The following is a 7,548-nucleotide window of genomic DNA, read 5'->3' as shown; positions in this document are numbered from 1 at the left end:
CTTGATTTAATCATCACTTGTTTTATTTTGTACAGACCAAGATTCGATATTTTTTCTTGAAATTTGTACATTTACAATAATATAAATGTTATAATTTCCCGAAATTTACTTATGTTTAAACGTTTGAATTCTCTAATTAGACAAGACATACAAATCAACAGACCCCAACAGAGATAGTTTATTATTCATGACTGCAGAATGAATATTGTGCCCCAAGGAAAACGGGAAACCTAAATATTATACACAGAGTGTATCAAATTTTTAAACTTTTCCCCAAAAACCACATTTAATGAACATCATCAATAATAGATAATGCTAGAAGTAGATCCTTGCCGTTTTTATAAATATTTGTAAAAAAAAAAAATTTCTTAACAACTATGGACTGAAAACGAGGTCAAAGGTTATGTTTCTGTGTATTGTTTGGTCGTGTATTTTTTATGCTGCTTGACATTGTCTGCATTTACAATAAGGTGATTGAAGTCATTAGTTCCGAATAAAAGCTAAAAATAATATTTTTCAAGAATGGAATTGGCATACTTATAAATTAGAGATTTATTTCATCAATCCGCCAGTCTTATTTCCTGACCAACAGAGAGCTTGAAATTTTTGAACAAAGTAACGGTATCTCTTGCTGACCCCCAAGAATCGTCATGGCCAAAGAATGTCGAGAAGAAAATGCCATCAATTTTGACGTCATCAAACTTCCGCAATACGACGTCTTTTATTGATATGGCATGACGAGATGCATGGTTCCTAAAATCCTTGATACACCCATCTGCATATCCGTAACCATTACTACGGACTGAATTAAGATGGATTTGTTGCTTTAATTTTATCCACTGACCACGATGAAAGACAAAATTTGGAGAGTGAATAGAAACTCCATAATCGCCATTGACTTGAATACTTTTGGTGTTTTGCCCAAGCATCAAAATTTGGTTAAGAGCATTTGGGAAAGTACAAATACAATTCCCCGACACGGTAATTTCCCGCCCTTAGCCCATGCGAAGGAGTTAGGGAAAAATGCATCATAACTCAGAGTGACGTCAGTGGTACCATTTGGAAAACAAGGTGGAGTGGCGAAGAAAAATCATCCTTTTGTTCTGTCATTCGTATGTGTATGACTTCCTTTTGCATAGTTTGCCTATAAAGACATGAATACACTGTGTATCATTACAAGCTTTATGCCATACAGTTTAAACTTTACTTCAAAACACAAAGCTAAGAAGCCATTTAAGTTCCATTAATACTTAGTTAGATCTTAAGAAGAGGTTTTATACATGTACTTGTAATCTTAAGTCTATAGTTCAATGTATAATTTTTATTCGTCTTGTGCCGCACTACCTCCTAAGCACGTAATTGAAACACAATCGATTTTTATTTGCCCCTGTACTTTCTGAGGACACTTGTGTTTGAATATGGCTGATCAGAGCTCTACTGGTATTGAAAGATATTAAATATATTTTTTTACTTCATCTTCTCTTCAGAATTCCGATTTCCTTTATATTGAACTCCTCTCTTATCCTATCCCCGAGACCATAATTTAGAATTCTCGTGTTAAATGCTTCTTTTTAAAAATTCTATGTCGAAAAGTTGTCTTTAGATATCACGATCACGGTAATAGTGACTTCCTTCCAGAGATACACGTTCGGCGGTAAAAAGGATATGGAGATAACGAACAGTACTCAATATCAAAGTCCATAAAACAATACAAAATAGGAGGAGAGCAAACACGGACCTCCGAAACATCAGAGGTGGGATCAGATGCCATGGAGAAGTGAGCATCCCCTGTTGACCGGTCACACCCGCCGTGTGCTCCTTGTCATGATCGGGAAATAACGGAAAAATCCGTCGTCAATTCAATGTATAAATAATGGGCTAACAATAAGTATGAAAAACGTCAGTCAGCATTTGACTTAATGATATTTTTTTCATTGAAAAAGCAGCTGTCAATGATATCAAAAAGCCTGGACTTTAATTTATCGTGGGGAATGGTTGTGTATATAAAGTTGAAAAGTTGAAATACTTAGTATCCACAAACATTTATATGTTTATTTTATATAATAAAACATGTATAAGGATTGTTATCATGTAATTTGTTTAAAACCCCTGATAATATTTGCTAATTATTTGCTACAAAACATCCAATTGTACATGTATAAATAATGGTATTAAAGGATATCCGATCCTCAGCCAGGAAGGATAACTCCCAAAATAATATTTATTTGAAATTGCATCAAAATGAAACTTAAAATGAATTTTTTTTTCTTGCAAAAAATGCTCATTTCATTCATCTTTATAAGATTCAAGGTTTTTGGAAGTCTTAGAAAAGGTCTTATAAAAGTTGACATTTGTACCCTTGAAAAGAAAAAAAAATCAATACAGTTTTAGAGAAATAAGATTTTCTTGAATCCAGCCTAAGTTACCAATGCTTATTAGCATGATATGAAATAAGAAGTGATATGTGGTGTTTTGCAATGATAGCAAAAGCCTTTTACACTATGTATTATAGAATACATGGCGGAAATAGAAGACAAAAATTCCCAAATAAGTATAAAAATTATGACAATTTCGATTCTCTGACTGAATGGATACCTATCGTTTTTTAACCTAAAATATATTTGTTGACCAATTTGCAATTAGAAAATGCATTGCTGGTATTCCAATTTGCTTTTCTGTAAAAATATTGAAGATTTGACAATTTTCCCTATATAATATGACTAAGTTTAATCTTTAAGTTTAAAGAAATACGTATCCTGTGGATAAATTTACAAAACCTAGTGGATTCAGAGATACTTTTATGAGTATTTTTGATTACTTAACAACTAATTTTATAAACCTGAGGAATCAATGCCTCTAGCACTGACAAGGTCTGTATAAGCTCTGCTTATGCCATCAGCTGAAAATTTTAATAAGAGAGGTCCAGTAAATCAAACTTAACTTACAACTCCTCCTTATAATTAGCTTCCTATTTTGGAATTTAATGTCTTTTTTCAGTCTTTAGATGCTATAATATCAAAACATTTTAAATTTGAATTCATAGATAGACACAGTATTTTTATGTTTTTTTCAGGCAACAGAATTGAATATATGCTCGATTAGTCAATAAAGTTTCATAACATTTCTGCAGGTTGATAAATTTGACTTCCTAACACGTTTTATAGTACCTCACTAAAATTATAATTCCTTAATTTAAACCGTTTATTGATAAAAACAACTTACTATTACTTTATTGTATAATATTTCATTCCTACCATTGGAATAGACTCAAATTCTCACGATTATTAGTATTAACACGTTTATTGAACGTTCTGAAGCCTATCTTACAGATTTTTTCTCCTTCTTGTAAAATTATGGAACTAGAGACCGCAGAAAAGTCCAATAAAGTTATTGACATCTCTTTGGGCAAGTGAAACTCCAAATTCTACAGAATAGTTTGTTTTTTTTTTTATCACAGCGACCCATTTAAATTCACTGTAAAAATTGTGTTTAGGATTTAAACACTTCCATGACATGTTTAGATCTAAACAAGTATAGAAATATGTTGAACAACTAGTTATCTTCCCGGAAATGACACAAATACTCGTATATTTGAACGTTTATTTGAGCGGCCATTGAAACAAAGTAAATCACAAAAGGCTTAAGGGACGTATCAAGGAGAGATACTGACAACCTAACATCATGAAGAAATATTGAAAATCATTTGAAAGGCATCTTTTTACTGCAATATATTAAAAGGTAAGATTTCTTTTTATTAAGATTTGCATTATTAAACCACGATGAGCAATGTAAACAGTGCCTTTGAGGTCGTTTATAGACTTGTAGTAGGAGGAGTATATATTGGATTTCATTTAAAATAACCATTTTAATTTAAGTATAGCTCCAATGCAACTTTAAAAATTGATGTCAATGGGCAGCATACGGTACTTTTATTTAAATCTGACTTTATTCCTACAGGATATGTGAGTAGTCTGGATTGAACTCAAAGCATCTATGTATCAAAGTACCTGCATCTGTGCATGGCGTCATCTTCAAGTGCAAATTGTTGTTCTGTGATCAACACTAAGAAACGTATTTATAAGAAGTGTATTGGGTTACCCTTAATTCGACAATGTTTGGGGGATTTGAATACATGTACCTAAAATTATCATTTTGCATTTGAATTGGATTACTTTTCGGCTGTTTAATACTGATGGGATATTATATCATGTGGTGCTATGAAGATCTTTAGGACTGCTGAAAGTCAATCAAGTTTGACAATTTGGTGAATGACATATGGTACACTCTGTAACCGATTAAAACTGTAAATAATCATATGCAAAATATTATATGAAATAAATATTTTAAATACTTTAATTGATTGAAATATATGTATCTTAAATAATGCATTTTTAAAAACATTAAAGGAAATTATAAATAAAAAAATTGCTAGCTTATTTTATTTTTGCTGCTTATCCCCGCGTTATAAATATAATGTATGTAACTCTGATTGAACTTATAGAGATCAAAATATTAAATTGTAAAGTATCTACATATCTTAACAATCAGAGGCCTTATGATGAATAGTTTATATCGCTTAACATTTTTAAAATTTTGACAATATTATGTGTATTAAGTAATATGCTCTTTGTGCCAAAATTTACAAGTGTTTATAGTTTTTATGCAGTTAAACTTGTTTTAATATGTTAAATCTTGATATGTTTAATTTCTAAGCACATAATTAAGAAATGTGTTTAAAATTTTGAGAATTTAAACACATATGTGCTTCCATCCTAAACACTTTCTCATACGTGTTTAGAAACTAAACATGTTTAGGAATTAGACATATAAAAAAAGAAGGTGACAAAAAAAAGTGTTTAAAAAGTGTTTGAATTCCTAACACATTTCTTACAAGAAACATTGCCTTCCCGAAGATTTTTATTCTTTTTGTTACATCGATGGCTTGGGTATCTTCAAATGGGGCTGTTGCAAAACAAACGCCTTCAATCTCTGAATTATTACACCGACTAAATGACGTGGAAGAAAGAATGAGATTGCAAGAACGCATCAACCAAGAATAGGAGCTGCTAATCAAACATTAGGTCGCAAGAAGAAGAAAGGGGATAACATTTCTATGAAGTGCGATCAAACGGGAACAAAAACAACTCAGCAAACTAGAGCTACATCAGGTTATTTTCGGCAATGTACATGCTATGAGTACCGTCATTACAAATAAATATGAGCATACATGCATGAAAAAGTGTAAAATCCTATATTTTTGTGGGGTCAAATTTTCTTGGTTAGAGGAAAATCGTTTGATTTTTTTGGATTTGATTTCAAAGAATTGTTTAGTAGTAATGTATGTTACATTTTACATTTTTCGTGGTAGGCATGAATTTGTGGGATTCATCGTACCTCGAAAACAACGAAAATAAAACCCCCATGAAAATTTGTGATTTTACAGTATAATCCATATTTTAAATTGGCATATTCTTACATGCTTTTTATTGAAATGTCCTCAATTATATTTCAGTATTTTATGTTTTGGTTTTCTGGAAGTAGAATGACATCAAATAACTTAGTGATAGAGCAGACTATTTGCACTGACCATTCATTTTTGGATGGGGAGTTCTGTTGCAATATTACTGATTACAATTGACAGCCACAAGCTTTAATCCTCACTGTCAATGAAAACGCAACAGTTTAATTTTAGGTTGAAAAGTATATACGGGATATAACTATTCACCAAAAAAGTTAGGACATCTTTTACTTTGCCAAATCAGTTATTTTATCGTTGAATGGTTTTCATGCCATTACAGAAAGTTGATTGTTTAGCCCTCTTAACAGATAAAATTTAAATAAAACACCCCCCTTTCGATCATTTAATCAAAACATGCTAGTCCTTGGTACAAGAACATCCTTGTGATACCTTTCGTTTAAAGCGCCTCAAGCCTTGCTGTAGTTCTTAAATTTTTTATCAACACGATAAGAAACGAAGCGCGAGGACGAATTTCAATTTTTATTGAAATCTGTTGCTTCAGTTAGCATTAAAATTATTCATTAACTTAGATATTAATATAAGTTTCTTTTAATTTAATCAACATTTCATACAACATGTCAATAAGGCATTATCCTTTTATAAAACTTTTTTTATTTGGTGGGTTTTTCCAATCGTTATACATGTATCACATGTATGGATACTAATAGCAATATTTGAGCTCCTCGAAGGCTTGCGAATACCCCCCCCCCTTTTAAAGAGATTTTAAAATCACATAATTTTACATATCACAGACATATCAGAATACATGAGAAAGAAAAAAACAAACTTGTGTAAATATCTAATTTGAAAAAAGTAATAGAAAAATTTGTTTGAGCAATATACTATAAATGTCAGTAGAGTTCCATTGTCCTTTACATCAGTAATAAATTTCTGCATGGAAGACTTTTTTCTTTGGGTTTTAGAAAATAAATATTTGATGTAAAATCCGTCTTCTATTTAAATCCACTTTTCATTAAAGATGTATACAACTATGCATGCTCTTTTGTCTCACCGATGAAACATATACGCATTGAGATAATTTTATTTTGAGAAATATTTATTGTTACATTAATTCAACTGCCTTATATGTTTCTCCCGATCATGACAAAAAGCACAAAGCGGATGTGACCGGTTGACAGGGGATAAGCTTACTCCTCCATGGAGCTTGCATGATATTTTGGAGGTCCGTATTTCTGTACTCCAGTTTTGTATTAATTGTTTAATGGACTTTTGAGCATGAATACTTATCCCCATATAATTCATGATACATGTATGACGCATACCTTTCACAGTGATAAAGAAATAAATAAACAAGTTGTTCACTAGCTGCAGATCTGTAACTCTCCAAAATAACACACCACCTCTAAAAAAATATAATAATCATTGTCACCTTAAATTTATTCCATGCTTTATTATTTTATGTACAGCACACAATCACTTGTTTCGGAAATAATTTTTAAAACCATAGTTTAATTATAACACAAGGTGCCTGTTGTACAGCATAAATTTACAAATAAATACAAACTATTACTCAATATAAAAATGCGAAATTTATTTAGAAAGGAACATAACTGTGAAAATGATGGATAAATAAAACATCACAAAACATGAAAGAAACGTTCTGAAAGAGGGTAACCTTGTTTGTTCTTATAATTATTACCATAGTGAGATCGTAATCTTTATTGCCTATATTATACTAGTTCATGTATCATGTCAAGGGTGTATATAAAATTAAAATTTACCTGTCGTATTTCGAAAATAAAAGTGTCTTTTTTGGGGGGTGTCATTCTTTTCTTTTTTTTTTTTCTTGGAAAAACCATTTTAGTGCAAAAAATGGCTAAATTACTTTTTTTTTTTTTAAAAAAACAAACTCTCGCATAGGAACTCCTGCATGAAAAAAAGGTAGGTTAACTTTATGTGGATGTCTAATAAATAAAATCTGTTTTGAGTTTCAACGTACAGAAGCATCTAATGACATGTAAAAAAAAAATCATATAAAAGTAAAAATATAATACAAATAAACGTATGAT

At 30.9% G+C, this 7,548-nt stretch overlaps 1 pseudogene; it reads right to left on the bottom strand.

Annotated features, from left to right (window-relative positions):
* Nucleotides 1–560: 560 nt before the first annotated feature.
* Nucleotides 561–7,305, bottom strand: LOC134280402 (uncharacterized; annotated as a pseudogene).
* Nucleotides 7,306–7,548: the final 243 nt, after the last annotated feature.

The sequence above is a fragment of the Saccostrea cucullata genome, unplaced genomic scaffold, assembly GCF_032062105.1.
Source record: "Saccostrea cucullata isolate Sc308-1 unplaced genomic scaffold, CSIRO_AGI_Scuc_v1 ctg5673, whole genome shotgun sequence".
NCBI lineage: Eukaryota > Metazoa > Mollusca > Bivalvia > Ostreida > Ostreidae > Saccostrea > Saccostrea cuccullata.
Note: the sequence above shows the minus strand (reverse complement) of the source record. Positions and strands in the feature narration are given on the sequence as shown.